This window comes from Syngnathus scovelli, chromosome 18 (genome assembly GCF_024217435.2).
Source record: "Syngnathus scovelli strain Florida chromosome 18, RoL_Ssco_1.2, whole genome shotgun sequence".
Taxonomy (NCBI): Eukaryota; Metazoa; Chordata; class Actinopteri; order Syngnathiformes; family Syngnathidae; genus Syngnathus; species Syngnathus scovelli.
Window position 1 is genome coordinate 1243562 of NC_090864.1, and position 23939 is coordinate 1267500.

A 23939-nucleotide genomic window follows, 5' to 3' on the forward strand; every position below is an offset into this window, starting at 1 on the left:
TAATAAATACCAACGTTTTCATGCAGGTCATATCATATTATTTTTGTTGTATTTATCCGCCACACCTCAAAGACCGGTCCTTGAAAATATTGTCTGACATTAAACCGGTCCGTGGTGCAAAAAAGGTTGGGGACCGCTGCCTTAGGCAGCCTTTCAGACTCAGCTTTAGTGAAGTTTCCAGCTTAACATTGTAGGTGATTAATTAAGTTAATTATACCCTTAAAAAGAAATAAACACTAAATTAAATGTGTGTTTTAAAGGAAATACTTCAGAAATACTTCAGGAGATTTATACTTTTAAAAATTAAGAAAAACAGAAGATCATTTTGAGCTCTTTCATGAATCTATTATAGTCAAAAAATGCACGGATTGGACATACAAATTGTGTTTACCTGTTGCCTTTATCTGACAAAGCTTTCTGACATTTAATTTTTGCTGGTACAGTGTCTTTCTATCATACAGGGGACTTGCGCGAAGTTTATATAGTAAAGCGGGGACATGCGCATTGTGAAATGTCAGACAAACAAAATATTACACACTCTGCTTACAAGCTGATTTTTTTTCATACTGAATAGGGCACTTTTCTGTCCATACAAATAATGCATATAGCTGACATTTCCGACATCTCATTTTTGCTGGTACATTGTCAAGACAGGTTGACTTGTGCGAAGTTTATATATTAAAGAGGGTACGTGTGCATTGTAAAATGTTCCGACAAACAAAATATTACACACTCTGCTTTCAAGCTGATTTTTGCAGACTGAATAGGGCACTTTTCTGTCCATACAAATAATGTACATACCTGACATTTCTGACATGTTATTTTTGCTGGTACAATGTCATCCTATCATAGAGGTTGACTTGCGCGAAGTTTATATATTAAAGAGGGGACATGTGCATTGTAAAATGTTCAAGACAAACAAAATATTACACACTCTGCTTTGTTGAATTTCAAGCTGATTTATACTTATTGAATAGGGCACTTTTCCGACATTTCATTTTTTGCTGGTGCGATGTCTTCCTATCCTAGAGGGGACTTGTGCGAAGTTTATATATTAAACAGGGTACGTGTGCATTGTGAAATGTTCAGACAAACAAAATATTACACACTCTGCTTTCAAGCTGATTTTTGCAGACTGAATAGGGCACTTTTCTGTCCATACAAATAATGTACATACCTGACATTTCTGACATGTTATTTTTGCTGGTACAATGTCATCCTATCATAGAGGTTGACTTGCGCGAAGTTTATATATTAAAGAGGGGACATGTGCATTGTAAAATGTTCAAGACAAACAAAATATTACACACTCTGCTTTATTGAATTTCAAGCTGATTTATACTTATTGAATAGGGCACTTTTCCGACATTTCATTTTTTGTTGGTGCGATGTTTTCCTATCGTAGAGGGGACTTGCGCAAAGTTTATATATTGAAGAGGGGACATTTGCATCGTAAAATCTTTACATATGTTAGCATGTGTTATGTTAGAAGGGTGCCGGTTCAATTCCCCCGCTGACCCTCCCTGTTTGCATGTTCTCTCCGAGGCTTCAGGGATTTGCTCCGGGTACTCCGGTTTTCTCCCACATCCCTAAAACATGCTTGATAAAGCCGATTGAGCACTCCAAATTTCCCCAAGGTGGGACTGCGAGTGCGGATGGTTGGTTGTTTCTGTGTGCCCTGCGATTGGCTGGAAACCGGTTGAGGGTGTCTCCCGCCAACTGCTGGAAAGGCTCCAGCACGCCCGTGACCGCCATTGCGACAAAATGGTGCAGAAAATGGATGGATGAATTTTTACATATTGAAGAGGGGACTTTTATGTACAACAGTGTTAATTGCAAGTGTGTATTTAGTCGTTAGACTACAATGCTATTTAGTCTTAGTTTTATGTCAGTCATCTGGACTCTTTTAGTCTTAGTCTAGTTTTAGTCGACTAAATATAAATTCTAGTCTTAGTCGACTAAATGGTTCTCCAGAATTCCCAGTCACTGGAAATATCAATCACGCTGGTTGTTGGATTTGGTCCACAATTAGGAAAGCGTGCTATCCGCGCCTCACGGCAAAACCCATAGCCAATCACCTGTTATCCAATGTATTCACTGCATGCTCCTTTTATTTCTTCAGTTTTAGGAAAAGGCCAAGACTTGGGTGAGTGTTTCATTTTTTTTCTTACTGTCAAAAAAAGAAAACAAGTGACTTTCACCCCCCCCCCCCAAAAAAAAAATAAAAATAATGTTACACTAAGTAAAATAAAGCACTGTTTGACATGATCGACCTGGTTAAGACCAAACTATATATTTTTTATACTCAGAGACCCAATAACCCCCCCCCCCCCCCTTTGCACTTTGCAACGGAGGGAAGGTAAAACGAGAAGAACCCTCGGACAAACCCTGACTGCAGGTGGGTGGCCATCTGCCTTGACCGGTTGGGTGGAAAGAGACAGCGAGAGACAAACTTAGCACTCATTTATTACACATTTCTCCTTAAGGATGCAATTTTGTTGTGTACAAAGAATTTTATGGCTTTCCAGTCTCGTCCATGATCTTTGAGTGATGGATTTTCATTTAAACATTTTTCACAGTCTTCCTTTCGAGGAACCCTCATTTCTGTCAGGAACTGCTTCAAATGACATTGGATAATGTTTTTTTCTGTCTTTGACCAGAGTATTCTGGATTTCACTGTAAATAAACAAAGAAAGTAAGAAAGTGAATAAATAGATGGATGGAAATGATTATCGTTCAATCTTCTTAAACAAGCACATTACACAGGCATTATTAGTCATCCATTTTCCTTGTTAACAAATGTCAAACAAAGTGTTTGATTTCAAGGAGACAATATATTTTAGAGTCACTACACTAACACACCCTTTTGTTTAGATGGCTGTCCCCCAACTGCCTCTCTTGAAGTAGCAACTGTTTCTTTACCTTCCTCTGAGTTTTCTGAAATCACATGATCAACGATAAGACGTTTGCACTTATTGTGATTGAAAGTCACAATGCAGATGTAAATAATGAATGAATATTCAGTGAAAACTTACTTTCTTGACTTTTGAGAGTGGGCCTCTCAGACGGAATGTCCTTCCTCTCAGAGTCATCCGGCTCCTCTTCAGCTGAAACTAAATATTTTAAATCAATACTTGTGCACTAAAAGTCATTTTCCTTTGCTTTGTTTAGTAATAAGTGTAGCAAGTTATTGAAACCCTATACTTACAGTTTATGTTTGGCATTAAGCCCTCCAAGGTCTGTCCTTTGAATTGCCCCACTCCACTTTCCATGGCATAGAGGAGTCTACTGACTTTTGCTGTTTGCAAGGTCTCTTCAGGCAGTCTGTAGTATTCCCTATGGACTTCAATATCATGGCCCATGAAAGTTGCCAGCTGATCAAGCTCATGGCTTTTTAGATTTAGCAGCTGTGAAACAGTAGCCACATGTTTTCGCAATTTTGTGGACGTTATATTTTCTGGCCGTTCTGCTCCACAGGCCTCTGCAAATCTTTTTAGAGTATCGCATCCACGAATATTCCCCTCAGAACCAAAATGGGTGCGGGCAAAGATGTAGGGGTTGTTTGGGGCAATCCCAACCTCTTCCCTTGTTTTGAGGAGAAGATCCACAGATTCCTTGACATCAGGAGGGAACAACACTGGAACTTTGCGGCCTCTTTTCCCCTCTATTTCTACCCTGGTGAGATGATTGCACAGATTCTTCTCCAAAGGGGATAGACTGTTCAGAATGTCATCCTGCATGCTTTTCTTGTTTCTGTCCAGGTATGATTTCAACTCCATCCGCGACACTTCTCCTTCACGACGCCGATTGAATATTATAAGCTGTGTCAGAGTTATTTGAGACAGTTCACTCCATGCCTTTGTCGATGGATGGTCGATGAGTGCTTTTTTGTTAGCTTCTTCAAGGCATTTCAGATGATCACGAAGCTTTTTGATGTCCTCGGATAAGGGCAGTGTTTGGGGGTTGTTCCATTTCTTCCGATAAAGTGTTTTCAGAGCATTGGATGACACAAGCGTTGACCACTCCATTTCGATTAATCGCAGGAATTGATCTGCTCTTTCCTGTAAGCCGTGGTCCTGTTGACGCAGAGCCTCTCCTTGCAAAATCTGTGCCACCGTAACAAGGGAATAGCGCAGTTTCACCGGTGTTGAAGGAACGGCATATCTGTTTGTCAAGTCATTGAACCCATTCATACTTTTCACAGCCTTGAGTACAGTGTTGAACTTCCCTGGGTGGATTAAATCCTTCAGAAAGACAATGTCTTTGTCGATTTCCCTTGCCTCTAGGACAAGTCTGGCAAGTTCCCTCATCTTATTGCGCATGTCTGCCCGATATCGGCTAGACTCGCCATTTTTTAGAAACATCCTCTCTCCCAGTGAGATTATCAGCGTGTCACTTTTCACCACTTGAGTAACATGATCATATGTCATGTCTCCAAGAACCCGTTTCAGTCCGATGGAAATGGAGGTGTCAGTGGGCAACAACATGGAGCAAGCAGCTTGAACTTTTCTCCTCACTGGTCCATCTTCTTTCACTCGCAATTTGCAAATTTTGATATGTCGCCAGATGTCAGATTTGACATACATAGCAAAGCAAAACTTGCATGGCAAATAGTCTGCAGCTGTTGAGGGATTTGTTGCTTGCCTTCTTGGCACGATTTGTCCATTTCCAGATGCTAGTACTTGACAGTTATGTTGGTAGTTTCCTTGATTCCTCACTTTGGTCAATAAACAATTACGCTGGCTTGAGCCTTTCTTATGCATCAGTGCCTTAGCTATGTCAGGTTTATCGCAATGTTTCTGCATCAGATGCCTTGCAATTTTTGCAAAAGGTTTCTCGCAATAAAGGCAGTAATTCCTCTTATCATAGACACGATGATGGGCAGTGTTTGAGGACATTTTAACATGAATACCTCGTTGAATGTCGCTACCATTACCATTATAATTTACTGCCTTTAGGGGTTTTAACGAAGTGCTTGACACTTCTGCAAGCTGTTCTTTCTTATCTGACATGTCCAGCTCAAGGGAAACCTGTTTCCTTGGGATTTTGGAAGGTGGCTCTTTGTAGATCCCTCCCTTTTCTGCTTCTTCATCGTCATCTTCCTCCTCCTCTTCATCATCATCATCATCATCATCATCATCATCGTCCTCTTCTTCTTCAACATAGTCCTCATCTTTTTGTTCATCTTTATCCTCATCATCATCATCATCATCAGTAGCATCAGAGATATCCAAGGGAAGGGAAAGCTGTTGCACACTGGTCTGAAATAAAGACACACAACGGATGTACCTTGCAAACAATAAACTGTGTCAATATCCTCAATACTTTTCTCCTAGAAAATAATGTATTAAACCACTTCTTACCATTTCAGACACAGATGGTTCCTTTTCAATGGCAGAAGCTGAATCCACCAGGTCATTGCCAGTAATTTCCAACACATCTGGGGTTATGAAATCACAATTTTCAGTTTGAGTTGTGACCTGTAAAGATATTTAAAGGAAGAGTTAAACATTTTGGTGAATTTACATGTTTTGCACATACGGATACAATCCAGATGTACAGCTTAGCATGAAGATTTTGATAAGCCTCTATCATGACAAACATCATGATTCACCGACAATTACATTTTATAATCCATGTTTTACAGCATGAAATCACTCATTTGAAGTAAGTTTCTATCATTGTGAATATAAAAAACAATTCATGTTCCCTTGACATGTGATATATCATGTAATTTTAACTATAATAAAAATAAATTATTAGTCAATACCAGAATCTGCATGTAAAGGCATGCAGTACTTTTGTTTATTTAATTTACAATTATATATATATATATATATATATATATATATATATATATATATATATATATATATATATATATATATATATATATATATATATATATATATATATATATCCATCCATCCATCCATCTTCTTCCGCTTATCCGGGGTCGGGTCGCGGGGGCAGCAGCTTTAGGAGGGACTCCCAGACTTCCCTCTCCCCAGCCACTTCATCCAGCTCATCCCGGGGGATCCCAAGGCGTTCCCAGGCCAGCTGAGAGACGTAGTCTCTCCAGCGCGTCCTGGGTCGTCCCCGGGGTCTCCTACCGGTGGGACATGCCCGGAACACCTCCCCAGGGAGGCGTCCAGGAGGCATCCTGATAAGATGCCCGAGCCACCTCATCTGGCTCCTCTCAACGTGGAGGAGTAGCGACTCTACTCCGAGTCTCTCCCGGATGACCGCGCTTCTCACCCTATCTCTAAGGGAGAGCCCGGACATCCTGCGGAGAAAACTCATTTCGGCCGCTTGTATCCGAGATCTCGTTCTTTCGGTCACGACCCATAGCTCGTGACCATAGGTGAGGGTAGGAGCGTAAATCGACCGGTAAATTGAGAGCTTTGCCTTTTGGCTCAGCTCTCTCTTCACCACAACGGACCGGTACAGGGTCCGCATTACTGCCGACGCTGCACCGATCCGCCTGTCGATCTCACGCTCCATCCTCCCCTCACTCGTGAACAAGACTCCAAGATACTTGAACTCCTCCACTTGGGGCAGGATCTCATCCCCGATCCGGAGAGGGCATTCCACCCTTTTCCGATCGAGGACCATGGACTCGGATTTGGAGGTGCTGACCCTCATCCCGACCGCTTCACACTCGGCTGCGAACCGTTCCAGCGAGAGCTGGAGATCACGGCCTGAAGAAGCCAACAGCACCACGTCATCTGCAAAAAGCAGAGACGCGATGCTGAGGTCCCCAAACCGGACCCCCTCAACGCCTCGGCTGCGCCTAGAAATTCTGTCCATAAAAATTATGAACAGAATCGGTGACAAAGGGCAGCCTTGGCGGAGTCCAACCCTCACTGGGAACGAATCCGACTTACTGCCGGAAATGCGGACCAGACTCTGGCATCGGTGATACAGGGAGCGAACCGCCCTTATCAGTTGGCTCGGCACCCCGTACTCCCGAAGCACCCTCCACAGAACCTCCCGAGGGACACGGTCGAACGCCTTCTCCAAGTCCACAAAACACATGTGGACTGGTTGGGCGAACTCCCATGCACCCTCGAGGATCCTGCCGAGGGTGTAGAGCTGGTCCACTGTTCCACGGCCAGGACGAAAGCCACACTGCTCCTCCTGAATCCGAGGTTCGACCTCCCGACGGACCCTCCTCTCCAGCACCCCTGAATAGACCTTACCAGGGAGGCTGAGGAGTGTGATTCCCTTGTAATTGGAACACACCCTCCGGTCCCCCTTCTTAAAGAGGGGAACCACCACCCCAGTCTGCCAATCCAGAGGCACTGTCCCCGATGCCCACGCAACGTTGTAGAGGCGTGTCAGCCATGACAGCCCCACAACATCCAGAGCCTTTAAGAACTCCGGGCGGATCTCATCCACCCCCGTGGCCTTGCCACCGAGCAGTTTTTTAACTACCTCAGTGACTTCGACCCCAGAGATTGGAGAATCCGCCTCAGAGTCTCCAGGCCCTGCTTCCTCAATGGAAGGCGTGTAGGTGGAATTGAGGAGGTCTTCGAAGTATTCTCCCCACCGACTCACGACGTCCCTAGTCGAGGTCAGCAGCACGCCATCCCCACTGTAAACAGTGTTGACGTTGCACTGCTTCCCCCTCCTGAGACGCCGGATGGTGGACCAGAATTTCCTCGAAGCCGTCCGAAAGTCATTCTCCATGGCCTCACCAAACTCCTCCCACGCCCGGGTTTTTGCCTCAGCAACCGCCGAAGCCGCGTTCCGCTTGGCCATCCGGTACCTGTCAGCTGCCTCCGGAGTCCCGCAGGCCAAAACGGCCCGATAGAACTCCTTCTTCAGCTTGACGGCATCCCTTACCGCCGGTGTCCACCAGCGGGTTCGGGGATTGCCGCCACGACAGGCGCCAACGACCTTACGGCCACAGCTCCGGTCGGCGGCCTCAACAATGGAGGCGCGGAACATGGTCCACTCAGACTCAATGTCCCCCGCCTCCCCCGGGACGTGGGAAAAGCTCTGCCGGAGGTGGGAGTTGAAGCTCTTCCTGACAGGAGATTCTGCCAGGCGTTCCCAGCAGACCCTCACAGAGCGTTTGGGTCTGCCAGGTCGGACCGGCATCTTCCCCCACCATCGGAGCCAACCCACCACCAGGTGGTGATCAGTTGACAGCTCCGCCCCTCTCTTCACCCGAGTGTCCAAAACATGCGGCCGCAAATCCGATGACACGACTACAAAGTCGATCATCGAACCGCGGCCTAGGGTGTCCTGGTGCCAAGTGCACACATGGACACCCTTATGTTTGAACATGGTGTTCATTATTGAAAATCCGTGTCGAGCACAGAAGTCCAACAATAGAACACCGCTCGGGTTCAGATCAGGGGGGCCGTTCCTCCCAATCACGCCCTTCCAGGTCTCACTGTCATTGCCCACGTGAGCATTGAAGTCACCCAGTAGAACGATGGAGTCCCCAGAAGGAGCGCTCTCCAGCACTTCTTCCAGGGACCCCAAGAAGGGTGGGTACTCTGAGCTGCCGTTTGGTGCATAGACACAAACAACAGTCAGGACCCGTCCCCCCACCCGAAGGCGGAGGGAGGCTACCCTCTCGTTCACCGGGGTGAACCCCAATGTGCAGGCGCCCAGCCGGGGGGCAATAAGTATACCCACACCTGCTCGACGCCTCTCACCGTGGGCAACTCCAGAGTGGAAGAGAGTCCAGCCCCTCTCGAGAGGGCTTGTACCGGAACCCAAACTGTGCGTGGAGGCTAGTCCGACTATATCTAGTCGGAATCTTTCTGCCTCGCACACCAGCTCGGGCTCCTTTCCAGCCAGAGAGGTGACATTCCATGTCCCAAGAGCCAGCTTCTGCAGCCGGGGATCAGACCGCCAAGGTCCCTGCCTTTGGCTGCCGCCCAGCTCACATTGCACCCGACCCCTTCGGCCCCTCCCACAGGTGGTGAGCCCATGGGAAGATATATGTATATATATATATATATATGTATATAAAACACACACATACTGTTATACATACCTGTCGCCATGGACAGTTGGTGTCCCCATAGTCGTACACAATTTCTTCTCCTTTGTTTATTTTTGTGATTGCAAAAGCACACAGATGTGTTTTTTTTTCTGTTTATCCAGTATCTGTTGGTCATATAGGCACAGACAATAAATAGTAGGAATTACAGTCATTAACAGTAATTTTTCTGTCTGACGGTTTCAACAGTGTATACATATATATTGTTACTTACTATTCTAATTTTGCTGTTTGGCTTTATGTGATCATCATTTATGAATCTTCCAAGTCTTGCTGTGTGCTTGCTGCCATCCACGCTGTATAGGGGATTTATTGCACTTATTTAGTCTTTGTTGCATTTCAGCGATATTATCAAACATAGCTGAAGCATCTATAACTAAATGATTCATTTAATTGTTCTTACCAGAAAATCTGTCCCCGGAAAGAGTAAAAATACAGAAATGCCGCATCTGTATCTGAGTATTGTTTGAACAGGGCTTCTCCTTCTGAACCTGTCACGTGCCTTCCAACGTATTCAAGCAAGAACTCTCCTGCCTCCATGTTTTTGGTGGCAATTATTCCATAACCTGAAAAATGTGAGTATTTACATTTAATTATAGTATGATAAAAAAAAAAAAAGTTTTGCATAGCAGACCCGTAGTAGAGCCTTAAATTGCTTAAAATGCTTTTGCAATCACAAAAATAAACAAAGGAGAAGAAATTGTGTACGACTATGGGGACACCAACTGTCCATGGCGACAGGTATGTATAACAGTATGTGTGTGTTTTATATACATATATATATATATACATATATCTTCCCATGGGCTCACCACCTGTGGGAGGGGCCGAAGGGGTCGGGTGCAATGTGAGCTGGGCGGCAGCCAAAGGCAGGGACCTTGGCGGTCTGATCCCCGGCTGCAGAAGCTGGCTCTTGGGACATGGAATGTCACCTCTCTGGCTGGAAAGGAGCCCGAGCTGGTGTGCGAGGCAGAAAGATTCCGACTAGATATAGTCGGACTAGCCTCCACGCACAGTTTGGGTTCCGGTACAAGCCCTCTCGAGAGGGGCTGGACTCTCTTCCACTCTGGAGTTGCCCACGGTGAGAGGCGTCGAGCAGGTGTGGGTATACTTATTGCCCCCCGGCTGGGCGCCTGCACATTGGGGTTCACCCCGGTGAACGAGAGGGTAGCCTCCCTCCGCCTTCGGGTGGGGGGACGGGTCCTGACTGTTGTTTGTGTCTATGCACCAAACGGCAGCTCAGAGTACCCACCCTTCTTGGGGTCCCTGGAAGAAGTGCTGAAGAGCGCTCCTTCTGGGGACTCCATCGTTCTACTGGGTGACTTCAATGCTCACGTGGGCAATGACAGTGAGACCTGGAAGGGCGTGATTGGGAGGAACGGCCCCCCTGATCTGAACCCGAGCGGTGTTCTATTGTTGGACTTCTGTGCTCGACACGGATTTTCAATAATGAACACCATGTTCAAACATAAGGGTGTCCATGTGTGCACTTGGCACCAGGACACCCTAGGCCGCGGTTCGATGATCGACTTTGTAGTCGTGTCATCGGATTTGCGGCCGCATGTTTTGGACACTCGGGTGAAGAGAGGGGCGGAGCTGTCAACTGATCACCACCTGGTGGTGGGTTGGCTCCGATGGTGGGGGAAGATGCCGGTCCGACCTGGCAGACCCAAACGCTCTGTGAGGGTCTGCTGGGAACGCCTGGCAGAATCTCCTGTCAGGAAGAGCTTCAACTCCCACCTCCGGCAGAGCTTTTCCCACGTCCCGGGGGAGGCGGGGGACATTGAGTCTGAGTGGACCATGTTCCGCGCCTCCATTGTTGAGGCCGCCGACCGGAGCTGTGGCCGTAAGGTCGTTGGCGCCTGTCGTGGCGGCAATCCCCGAACCCGCTGGTGGACACCGGCGGTAAGGGATGCCGTCAAGCTGAAGAAGGAGTTCTATCGGGCCGTTTTGGCCTGCGGGACTCCGGAGGCAGCTGACAGGTACCGGATGGCCAAGCGGAACGCGGCTTCGGCGGTTGCTGAGGCAAAAACCCGGGCGTGGGAGGAGTTTGGTGAGGCCATGGAGAATGACTTTCGGACGGCTTCGAGGAAATTCTGGTCCACCATCCGGCGTCTCAGGAGGGGGAAGCAGTGCAACGTCAACACTGTTTACAGTGGGGATGGCGTGCTGCTGACCTCGACTAGGGACGTCGTGAGTCGGTGGGGAGAATACTTCGAAGACCTCCTCAATTCCACCTACACGCCTTCCATTGAGGAAGCAGGGCCTGGAGACTCTGAGGCGGATTCTCCAATCTCTGGGGTCGAAGTCACTGAGGTAGTTAAAAAACTGCTCGGTGGCAAGGCCACGGGGGTGGATGAGATCCGCCCGGAGTTCTTAAAGGCTCTGGATGTTGTGGGGCTGTCATGGCTGACACGCCTCTACAACGTTGCGTGGGCATCGGGGACAGTGCCTCTGGATTGGCAGACTGGGGTGGTGGTTCCCCTCTTTAAGAAGGGGGACCGGAGGGTGTGTTCCAATTACAAGGGAATCACACTCCTCAGCCTCCCTGGTAAGGTCTATTCAGGGGTGCTGGAGAGGAGGGTCCGTCGGGAGGTCGAACCTCGGATTCAGGAGGAGCAGTGTGGCTTTCGTCCTGGCCGTGGAACAGTGGACCAGCTCTACACCCTCGGCAGGATCCTCGAGGGTGCATGGGAGTTCGCCCAACCAGTCCACATGTGTTTTGTGGACTTGGAGAAGGCGTTCGACCGTGTCCCTCGGGAGGTTCTGTGGAGGGTGCTTCGGGAGTACGGGGTGCCGAGCCAACTGATAAGGGCGGTTCGCTCCCTGTATCACCGATGCCAGAGTCTGGTCCGCATTTCCGGCAGTAAGTCGGATTCGTTCCCAGTGAGGGTTGGACTCCGCCAAGGCTGCCCTTTGTCACCGATTCTGTTCATAATTTTTATGGACAGAATTTCTAGGCGCAGCCGAGGCGTTGAGGGGGTCCGGTTTGGGGACCTCAGCATCGCGTCTCTGCTTTTTGCAGATGACGTGGTGCTGTTGGCTTCTTCAGGCCGTGATCTCCAGCTCTCGCTGGAACGGTTCGCAGCCGAGTGTGAAGCGGTCGGGATGAGGGTCAGCACCTCCAAATCCGAGTCCATGGTCCTCGATCGGAAAAGGGTGGAATGCCCTCTCCGGATCGGGGATGAGATCCTGCCCCAAGTGGAGGAGTTCAAGTATCTTGGAGTCTTGTTCACGAGTGAGGGGAGGATGGAGCGTGAGATCGACAGGCGGATCGGTGCAGCGTCGGCAGTAATGCGGACCCTGTACCGGTCCGTTGTGGTGAAGAGAGAGCTGAGCCAAAAGGCAAAGCTCTCAATTTACCGGTCGATTTACGCTCCTACCCTCACCTATGGTCACGAGCTATGGGTCGTGACCGAAAGAACGAGATCTCGGATACAAGCGGCCGAAATGAGTTTTCTCCGCAGGATGTCCGGGCTCTCCCTTAGAGATAGGGTGAGAAGCGCGGTCATCCGGGAGAGACTCGGAGTAGAGTCGCTACTCCTCCACGTTGAGAGGAGCCAGATGAGGTGGCTCGGGCATCTTATCAGGATGCCTCCTGGACGCCTCCCTGGGGAGGTGTTCCGGGCATGTCCCACCGGTAGGAGACCCCGGGGACGACCCAGGACGCGCTGGAGAGACTACGTCTCTCAGCTGGCCTGGGAACGCCTTGGGATCCCCCGGGATGAGCTGGATGAAGTGGCTGGGGAGAGGGAAGTCTGGGAGTCCCTCCTAAAGCTGCTGCCCCCGCGACCCGACCCCGGATAAGCGGAAGAAGATGGATGGATGGATATATATATATATATATATATATATATATATATATATATATATATATATATATATATATATATATATATATATATATATATATATATATATATATATATATATATATTGTCGTGTAACATGGGGGTAGAGATGGTCCAAAGGGTAGAATATGGATTGTTCACAGGGATAAATTGACAGAGCTAAAATTCCAAATTTGTCCAAAAGATGGCGCCAGACCAAAACATGAGACCAAAAGAGGGGCCAGAATAAGCTAGACCAGTTAAAATAGAAAAGAGGAACACGGTGTCAGAGTGTAAGTCACGCATGGAGGCACAAATGAAATTTTTATTATGTGATTTTTAATTTTTGATTTCTTTGCTTGGCTAAAAATGTATTCTGTAACCGCTTTAAGCAATATTATTTGTCAATTTGATCAAGAGACCCGTCACTGAGAATAGTGGCTTCTCAGTGGCGTGACATAAATTGTTTGGAGAAGCACAAATGAAATGTTTATTATGTGATTTTTAATTTTTGATTTCTTTGCTTGGCTAAAAATGTATTCTGTAACCGCTTTAAGCAATATTATTTGTCAATTTGATCAAGAGACCCGTCACTGAGAATAGTGGCTTCTCAGTGGCGTGACATAAATTGTTTGGAGAAGCACAAATGAAATGTTTATTATGTGATTTTTATTTTTTGATTTTTTTGCTTGGCTAAAAATGTATTCTGTAACCGCTTTAAAGCAATATTATTTGTCAATTCGATCAATTCATGTAACAGAAAGTAGGTCAAAGGTGAAAAGGGGAAGTGAAAGGTTTTACCACTAGCTGTGCATTTGGTGGAAAGTACTGCGTGGTCAGGGCGGAAACAGCGGCTGAAGGCCACAGATAACAAAGCGTGGGGAGGCTGGCCAGTTCCCTCTATGGGCGTGGGAAACTGGCCTGTTCCCTGCTATAGGCGTGGGAAAACTGGGCAGTCTTACCCTATAGGGAAAGTACCGGAGAAAAGAAAGGGGAGGGGGGGGACGGAGAGGTCTATAAAAGGTCCTGCTGGAGAAGCTTCAGGGCTTTTCCCCCCAAAAGAGCTCTGATACGTGAAGAGGCCCGGAGGAGTTTCAAGATTTTTTCCAAAGTCCCAAAGATCTTTGTGTGAGACGCAGGATCACTGGACTGAAATTAACTTGGATTTACTCCTAAAAATTGGACTGGACAACTTTAAACGAGAAATTGGTGAGGATGACCGTTTTTATGTATTTTAGCGAGAGGGGGGAATAGTCATCGGGCCGCCGGCTTCCTCGTGGCCAGCCTGTTTCTCTAATTTGGATTTTAGAAGCAAGATCGAACTGATCACTCGACTTTGCTTCCACCAAAAATAGCACGCAACTGGTATTTACCTCTTCCCTTTTTTATGAACTGTGTTTTGCAATCGAATTGTTCTGGGATTGAATGATTTTATTAACACGGGTATCAGTGAGTGAAATTGTTCAGTTTCTGGAGTAATTGAGATTTGTAATTCTATTCCATGTTTCTTCAATAAATGTGTTTTGTATATTACTTACTTCGTTGTGCGCGGATTTGTACTAAATATGCAACCGAAGGCTCAGGCCCGCTTCCCCTTTTAGACGGGCCGCGTAAAAAGGAACTCCGATCAAGTTAGAGACTTAAATAACTTCCGTAGTTATCTGAGCCACGAGTGAATTTCGATTTGTTCGAAAGTTGTTTCGTCTGAATAAAATTAAAGGAAGTGTTTAAATCAGATTATTGGTTTTGTGTAGAACGGAAAGTTATTTAACTATTTGAAAGGCTCAGGCCCGCTTCCCCTTTTTTGACGGGTCGCGGAAAAAGTAACTCTGAGCAAGTTAGAGAATTAAATAACTTTCGCAAATATTTAACGGAAGAGTTGAGTTCGTTGAAAGTGAATTCGGTTGAGAATTTACTTCCTTTAAATAACATAACGACGATGATTAAAATAAATCAGTGAAGTTGGTGGAGGATAAAAGTATTTCGATTGTCCGTCGGGCGCGGCCCAGTTCCCCTTTTTGACGGGCCGCGTAAAAAGTAACTCTGAGCAAGTTAGAGAATTAAATAACTTTCGCAAATATTTAACGGAAGAGTTGAGTTCGTTGAAAGTGAATTCGGTTGAGAATTTACTTCCTTTAAATAACATAACGACGATGATTAAAATAAATCAGTGAAGTTGGTGGAGGATAAAAGTATTTCGATTGTCCGTCGGGCGCGGCCCAGTTCCCCTTTTTGTCGGGCCGCGTCAAAAGTTAAATAGGACACGATCAAAAAATAGACTTGCCTTCCAAATTAATTATTGGGCAAAGCTAAATACAGCACGACATTTTTATTCGGTTTAAGAAAGTCGCTATTTTTTTCGAAGCAATTAAGTGGGGTGAAGAACTCCGACAGTCAAGTGCTAGATCTACGTATACGAAGTTAGAATTAATCATATAGGGTGCATTAATTTTCTTCTTAAATGCTATTATTGTCACGCTTTTATTAATTCGATTCTCCTTCGAATAAAAAAGTTGGTCGGCTCGCTGCATGAGCGACCAAGTGGAACGGACCCATATTAACATTTACTTCGGCGAAACTAGTGCTTGGGTGCGCTATACAAACGAATCCCTGAGGTCTTAACAAAGACATCTAAAAAATATCCGTAACGAATAAGAACTTCAAACATTAGCGGGGAGCCATCAATACGATGCGGTCACTTCGAAGTCCTGCCTCGAATTGAGTTACTCGGCACGCGCTTCGGGTGACTTGAGAGGGATTGGCGTCGTACAGAAATTAGATTGATTCCGGAGGAGTTAATTTAACTCGGGTGGTTAGATTACGGACGAATCTCCGAACCCGGCTAAAATAAACCCGTTACTGGGAAGCCTGGGGCACCTGATTGCAAGAGGTGCGTTTGACAATATATATATATAATTGTTATTAAATTAAATAAACAAAAGTACTGCATGCCTTTACATGCAGATTCTGGTATTGACTAATAATTTATTTTTATTATAGTTAAAATTACATGATATATCACATGTCAAGGGAACATGAATTGTTTTTTATATTCACAATGATAGAAACTTACTTCAAATGAGTGATTTCATGCTGTAAAACATGGATTATAAAATGTAATTGTCGGTGAATCAAGATGTTTGTCATGATAGAGGCTTATCAAAATCTTCATGCTAAGCTGTACATCTGGATTGTATCCGTATGTGCAAAACATGTAAATTCACCAAAATGTTTAACTCTTCCTTTAAATATCTTTACAGATCACAACTCAAACTGAAAATTGTGATTTCATAACCCCAGATGTGTCGGAAATTACTGGCAATGACCTGGTGGATTCAGCTTCTCCCATTGAAAAGGAACCATCTGTGTCTGAAATGGTAAGAAGTGGTTTAATACATTATTTTCTAGGAGAAAAGTATTGAGGATATTGACACAGTTTATTGTTTGCAAGGTACATACGTTGTGTGTCTTTATTTCAGACCAGTGTGCAACAGCTTTCCCTTCCCTTGGATATCTCTGATGCTACTGATGATGATGATGATGATGAGGATAAAGATGAACAAAAAGATGAGGACTATGTTGAAGAAGAAGAGGACGATGATGATGATGATGATGATGATGATGATGATGATGATGATGATGAAGAGGAGGAGGAAGATGACGATGAAGAAGCAGAAAAGGGAGGGATCTACAAAGAGCCACCTTCCAAAATCCCAAGGAAACAGGTTTCCCTTGAGCTGGACATGTCAGATAAGAAAGAACAGCTTGCAGAAGTGTCAAGCACTTCGTTAAAACCCCTAAAGGCAGTAAATTATAATGGTAATGGTAGCGACATTCAACGAGGTATTCATGTTAAAATGTCCTCAAACACTGCCCATCATCGTGTCTATGATAAGAGGAATTACTGCCTTTATTGCGAGAAACCTTTTGCAAAAATTGCAAGGCATCTGATGCAGAAACATTGCGATAAACCTGACATAGCTAAGGCACTGATGCATAAGAAAGGCTCAAGCCAGCGTAATTGTTTATTGACCAAAGTGAGGAATCAAGGAAACTACCAACATAACTGTCAAGTACTAGCATCTGGAAATGGACAAATCGTGCCAAGAAGGCAAGCAACAAATCCCTCAACAGCTGCAGACTATTTGCCATGCAAGTTTTGCTTTGCTATGTATGTCAAATCTGACATCTGGCGACATATCAAAATTTGCAAATTGCGAGTGAAAGAAGATGGACCAGTGAGGAGAAAAGTTCAAGCTGCTTGCTCCATGTTGTTGCCCACTGACACCTCCATTTCCATCGGACTGAAACGGGTTCTTGGAGACATGACATATGATCATGTTACTCAAGTGGTGAAAAGTGACACGCTGATAATCTCACTGGGAGAGAGGATGTTTCTAAAAAATGGCGAGTCTAGCCGATATCGGGCAGACATGCGCAATAAGATGAGGGAACCTGCCAGACTTGTCCTAGAGGCAAGGGAAATCGACAAAGACATTGTCTTTCTGAAGGATTTAATCCACCCAGGGAAGTTCAACACTGTACTCAAGGCTGTGAAAAGTATGAATGGGTTCAATGACTTGACAAACAGATATGCCGTTCCTTCAACACCGGTGAAACTGCGCTATTCCCTTGTTACGGTGGCACAGATTTTGCAAGGAGAGGCTCTGCGTCAACAGGACCACGGCTTACAGGAAAGAGCAGATCAATTCCTGCGATTAATCGAAATGGAGTGGTTAACGCTTGTGTCATCCAATGCTCTGAAAACACTTTATCGGAAGAAATGGAACAACCCCCAAACACTGCCCTTATCCGAGGACATCAAAAAGCTTCGTGATCATCTGAAATGCCTTGAAGAAGCTAACAAAAAAGCACTCATCGACCATCCATCGACAAAGGCATGGAGTGAACTGTCTCAAATAACTCTGACACAGCTTATAATATTCAATCGGCGTCGTGAAGGAGAAGTGTCGCGGATGGAGTTGAAATCATACCTGGACAGAAACAAGAAAAGCATGCAGGATGACATTCTGAACAGTCTATCCCCTTTGGAGAAGAATCTGTGCAATCATCTCACCAGGGTAGAAATAGAGGGGAAAAGAGGCCGCAAAGTTCCAGTGTTGTTCCCTCCTGATGTCAAGGAATCTGTGGATCTTCTCCTCAAAACAAGGGAAGAGGTTGGGATTGCCCCAAACAACCCCTACATCTTTGCCCGCACCCATTTTGGTTCTGAGGGGAATATTCGTGGATGCGATACTCTAAAAAGATTTGCAGAGGCCTGTGGAGCAGAACGGCCAGAAAATATAACGTCCACAAAATTGCGAAAACATGTGGCTACTGTTTCACAGCTGCTAAATCTAAAAAGCCATGAGCTTGATCAGCTGGCAACTTTCATGGGCCATGATATTGAAGTCCATAGGGAATACTACAGACTGCCTGAAGAGACCTTGCAAACAGCAAAAGTCAGTAAACTCCTCTATGCCATGGAAAGTGGAGTGGGGCAATTCAAAGGACAGACCTTGGAGGGCTTAATGCCAAACATAAACTGTAAGTATAGGGTTTCAATAACTTGCTACACTTATTACTAAACAAAGCAAAGGAAAATGACTTTTAGTGCACAAGTATTGATTTAAAATATTTAGTTTCAGCTGAAGAGGAGCCGGATGACTCTGAGAGGAAGGACATTCCGTCTGAGAGGCCCACTCTCAAAAGTCAAGAAAGTAAGTTTTCACTGAATATTCATTCATTATTTACATCTGCATTGTGACTTTCAATCACAATAAGTGCAAACGTCTTATCGTTGATCATGTGATTTCAGAAAACTCAAGGTAAAGAAACAGTTGCTACTTCAAGAGAGGCAGTTGGGGGACAGCCATCTAAACAAAAGGGTGTGTTAGTGTAGTGACTCTAAAATATATTGTCTCCTTGAAATCAAACACTTTGTTTGACATTTGTTAACAAGGAAAATGGATGACTAATAATGCCTGTGTAATGTGCTTGTTTAAGAAGATTGAACGATAATCATTTCCATCCATCTATTTATTCACTTTCTTACTTTCTTTGTTTATTTACAGTGAAATCCAGAATACTCTGGTCAAAGACAGAAAAAAACATTATCCAATGCCATTTGAAGCAGTTCCTGACAGAAATGAGGGTTCCTCGAAAGGAAGACTGTGAAAAATGTTTAAATGAAAATCCATCACTCAAAGATCATGGACGAGACTGGAAAGCCATAAAATTCTTTGTACACAACAAAATTGCATCCTTAAGGAGAAATGTGTAATAAATGAGTGCTAAGTTTGTCTCTCGCTGTCTCTTTCCACCCAACCGGTCAAGGGAGATGGCCACCCACCTGCAGTCAGGGTTTGTCCGAGGGTTCTTCCCGTTTTACCTTCCCTCCGTTGCAAAGTGCAAAGGGGGGGGGGGGGGTTATTGGGTCTCTGAGTATAAAAAATATATAGTTTGGTCTTAACCAGGTCTATCATGTCAAACAGTGCTTTATTTTACTTAGTGTAACATTATTTTTTTTTGGGGGGGGGGTGAAAGTCACTTGTTTTCTTTTTTTGACAGTAAGAAAAAAAATGAAACACTCACCCAAGTCTTGGCCTTTTCCTAAAACTGAAGAAATAAAAGGAGCATGCAGTGAATACATTGGATAACAGGTGATTGGCTATGGGTTTTGCCGTGAGGCGCGGATAGCACGCTTTCCTAATTGTGGACCAAATCCAACAACCAGCGTGATTGATATTTCCAGTGACTGGGAATTCTGGAGAACCATTTAGTCGACTAAGACTAGAATTTATATTTAGTCGACTAAAACTAGACTAAGACTAAAAGAGTCCAGATGACTGACATAAAACTAAGACTAAATAGCATTGTAGTCTAACGACTAAATACACACTTGCAATTAACACTGTTGTACATAAAAGTCCCCTCTTCAATATGTAAAAATTCATCCATCCATTTTCTGCACCATTTTGTCGCAATGGCGGTCACGGGCGTGCTGGAGCCTTTCCAGCAGTAGGCGGGAGACACCCTCAACCGGTTTCCAGCCAATCGCAGGGCACACAGAAACAACCAACCATCCGCACTCGCAGTCCCACCTTGGGGAAATTTGGAGTGCTCAATCGGCTTTATCAAGCATGTTTTAGGGATGTGGGAGAAAACCGGAGTACCCGGAGCAAATCCCTGAAGCCTCGGAGAGAACATGCAAACAGGGAGGGTCAGCGGGGGAATTGAACCGGCACCCTTCTAACATAACACATGCTAACATATGTAAAGATTTTACGATGCAAATGTCCCCTCTTCAATATATAAACTTTGCGCAAGTCCCCTCTACGATAGGAAAACATCGCACCAACAAAAAATGAAATGTCGGAAAAGTGCCCTATTCAATAAGTATAAATCAGCTTGAAATTCAATAAAGCAGAGTGTGTAATATTTTGTTTGTCTTGAACATTTTACAATGCACATGTCCCCTCTTTAATATATAAACTTCGCGCAAGTCAACCTCTATGATAGGATGACATTGTACCAGCAAAAATAACATGTCAGAAATGTCAGGTATGTACATTATTTGTATGGACAGAAAAGTGCCCTATTCAGTCTGCAAAAATCAGCTTGAAAGCAGAGTGTGTAATATTTTGTTTGTCTGAACATTTCACAATGCACACGTACCCTGTTTAATATATAAACTTCGCACAAGTCCCCTCTAGGATAGGAAGACATCGCACCAGCAAAAAATGAAATGTCGGAAAAGTGCCCTATTCAATAAGTATAAATCAGCTTGAAATTCAACAAAGCAGAGTGTGTAATATTTTGTTTGTCTTGAACATTTTACAATGCACATGTCCCCTCTTTAATATATAAACTTCGCGCATGTCAACCTCTATGATAGGATGACATTGTACCAGCAAAAATAACATGTCAGAAATGTCAGGTATGTACATTATTTGTATGGACAGAAAAGTGCCCTATTCAGTCTGCAAAAATCAGCTTGAAAGCAGAGTGTGTAATATTTTGTTTGTCGGAACATTTTACAATGCACACGTACCCTCTTTAATATATAAACTTCGCACAAGTCAACCTGTCTTGACAATGTACCAGCAAAAATGAGATGTCGGAAATGTCAGCTATATGCATTATTTGTATGGACAGAAAAGTGCCCTATTCAGTATGAAAAAAAATCAGCTTGTAAGCAGAGTGTGTAATATTTTGTTTGTCTGACATTTCACAATGCGCATGTCCCCGCTTTACTATATAAACTTCGCGCAAGTCCCCTGTATGATAGAAAGACACTGTACCAGCAAAAATTAAATGTCAGAAAGCTTTGTCAGATAAAGGCAACAGGTAAACACAATTTGTATGTCCAATCCGTGCATTTTTTGACTATAATAGATTCATGAAAGAGTTCAAAATGATCTTCTGTTTTTCTTAATTTTTAAAAGTATAAATCTCCTGAAGTATTTCTGAAGTATTTCCTTTAAAACACACATTTAATTTAGTGTTTATTTCTTTTTAAGGGTATAATTAACTTAATTAATCACCTACAATGTTAAGCTTGAAACTTCACTAAAGCTGAGTCTGAAAGGCTGCCTAAGGCAGCGGTCCCCAACCTTTTTTGCACCACGGACCGGTTTAATGTCAGACAATATTTTCAAGGACCGGTCTTTGAGGTGTGGCGGATAAATACAACAAAAATAATATGATATGACCTGCATGAAAACGTTGGTATTTATTAAATATAATAATAAACACGAATCCACTCTACCTGTTTGCTTCTACAGCAAACTTTTTTTCTCTTTTTTTAAAAGAGAAATGCCCTCTTGAATACGTAAAAATCAAAATCAATTTATTATTAGTATTTAACATTTTGCTTGTCTGTATTGACTGTATTTTTTGACAATATTAAAGTCAGAAAGGACTTTAAAATGTTTTTCTGTTTTGCTTAACAAGCTATTAGCAATCCATTTGTGAAACAATGAATACAGGCAGCTCTACTGCAGTACATGGATGTCCTCCCTTTGAGATGTAAACGTCACTCAACGAGGAACGTCCCCTGTTTGTAATTTCCTCAAATCAAAACATTTTGGGTTTTTTTCAGTAATATTATGACCAAATATCTTCAAAATAATATTTCTGTTGTGTCTGTGTACTGTTAAAATGACTGGAACCTAAAGTCCTCTGTCAACAGGATACTACCATGGGTCCCCTGTGATACCGCTTTGCGTGTATGTGTGTGTGTGTGTGTGTGTGTGTGTGTGTGTGTGTGTGTGTGTGTGTGTGTGTGTGTGTGTGTGTGTGTGTGTGTGTGTGTGTGTGCGCACCCTGTGTGTGTGCAAGCGTGTGAGGAGAAAGAAGGCATGGGTAAGACAATCTCTTTTAAACCAGGAGGCAATAAATGGGAACGCCCCTGTCATAAATAGTTTTTGGTTAAAGGGAATCATTAGGAGGTGTTCAAATTTTTCCCGCAAACACTCCTATTTGCCAGTTAAATGGGCACGACAATTGACTACGAGAGTTGCAAACAACAGATGAAGAGCAGTCCTTGGCAGATTATATGATCAGGACGCTCAAACTGTGTCAAAGACAAATTTACTGCCGCTTGATCTTTCCTCCTCACAGGTCGACAACCCCATCAATCCAGAAGACGGGGTCTACATCGAGGTCATCAAAAGAAGGAACTGGGCCAGCCACGACGGGAGGGACCATTTCAAGTCCTGCTGACTACAGATGTTGCATCCAAGGTTGCAGAACCCACAAATGCATTAACGACGACTGCTCTCCAAGAGGAAACTGGATGGGAGCTTTGGACATCACCGCTGTGTGCCAGGATGAGAGAGCCGTTTTCAAGGTGTAAGGTGCTCTCCAACCAACATGGCTACACCATCGAACGGAACATACTTCATACAGAATGGCTGGTGGCTTTGTGGTCACAAGGTTTATCCGATGCTGCCCGCCAACTGGACACGAGCGTGTGCGCCGGTGTGTGTGACGGAACACACCTACAGACGAGAACATCATCAGCTGACGAAAACACGAGCACATATACAACTTCTTAGACGTGACAGATGTGATAATGATGATGAGACGTGGATTGCGTAGATGCTGTTCTGTTGGGCATGTATTACGGAAACTTTTTGATTTGACCATCGAAAATGCTTCGCAAGTGATGGATACAATGATGTATTGTTTCTGTGTTTTTCTTTTTATTTTTTATAGATAGCATTCTGGTCGCCTAGGCCAAAGGTGCCGTGTAAGAATTTTCCTGCTAATAACATCTGGCCAGCAGGTTTTTCGCTTACACAATAAGTTTGATCTGGGGTATTAAGGTAATACCTCATCTTCACTGGAAAGTGTTGCTAACATTGTTTGTTGTTTTTTTTTTATTTTTACTATTCTACTTTCTTCATTATACGTATATATGTTTTTTTTTCTTACTTGTCTTTGTTGTTTGGGGTGGCATAATCATATGATAAAACAGGAGGGAGATGTTAGGGTTTTACAGAGTATCCTTATCATAGGATTATGTTGGAATGCAACAGGTAATAAATACCTTACCTTGTCCTCCTTATCACAAGATCGTAAAACATCCCCTGAGATGTTTAGACTAGAGGACAAGGGCTTTCTATTCAGCCTACCCATACCCCCACTCTGTTTCTCTTAATAAATATGTCCTTGCAGTTGGGGGAGCTTCAGACTTCACTCCTTCAACGTGTGAACTCTCCACCTGCAGGTGTCTAAAAGAACTTGCTTGTCTCCCGTGTGGTTCTTGCAAAATAAGTTGGAGTGAACAAATCTCTAACAGATACTACACTTGATCTTAGCCAAAAGGCAGAGAAGCGATGGAGTATGCGAGTGAGGGACACGCTTACAGGCTTCCCCGTCTACCCATTCTCACCAACGGTTTGTTAGAATAGGCCTCTTTGGCACATGTGATTAGCGAGGGAGCGTGAGCTATGCCATTATATCGCTGTAACCCTTCTCTTGCTTTATTAGCTTTCTCTACTCTATGACACCCTTTGCACATATGTAGAAGTCGCTCTCGGTTAAGACGACAAGGTCACACATTATCACACAGGCTAGGC

General features: G+C 44.3%; 3 long non-coding RNA genes and 1 pseudogene across 3 annotated transcripts; 2 read left to right on the plus strand and 2 right to left on the minus strand.

Annotated features, from left to right (window-relative positions):
- Nucleotides 1-2448: 2448 nt before the first annotated feature.
- LOC125985963 (uncharacterized) lies at nt 2449-5454 on the minus strand. Its single transcript, XR_011085736.1, has 5 exons — nt 5364-5454; nt 3209-5261; nt 3036-3113; nt 2863-2937; nt 2449-2676 (listed from the first exon to the last, which is right to left on the minus strand). It is a non-coding gene; the product is annotated as an uncharacterized lncRNA (long non-coding RNA).
- Nucleotides 5455-16108: 10654 nt separating this feature from the next.
- LOC125986296 (uncharacterized) lies at nt 16109-18572 on the plus strand. The gene is made up of 3 exons (XR_011085741.1): nt 16109-16229; nt 16332-18399; nt 18495-18572. It is a non-coding gene; the product is annotated as an uncharacterized lncRNA (long non-coding RNA).
- A 110-nt stretch (nt 18573-18682) lies between these two features.
- On the plus strand, nt 18683-19156 carry LOC125986011 (uncharacterized). Its single transcript, XR_007487525.1, has 2 exons — nt 18683-18740; nt 18927-19156. It is a non-coding gene; the product is annotated as an uncharacterized lncRNA (long non-coding RNA).
- Nucleotides 19157-23615: 4459 nt separating this feature from the next.
- LOC125986403 (U2 spliceosomal RNA) lies at nt 23616-23698 on the minus strand (annotated as a pseudogene).
- Between the last annotated feature and the right edge of the window lie 241 nt (nt 23699-23939).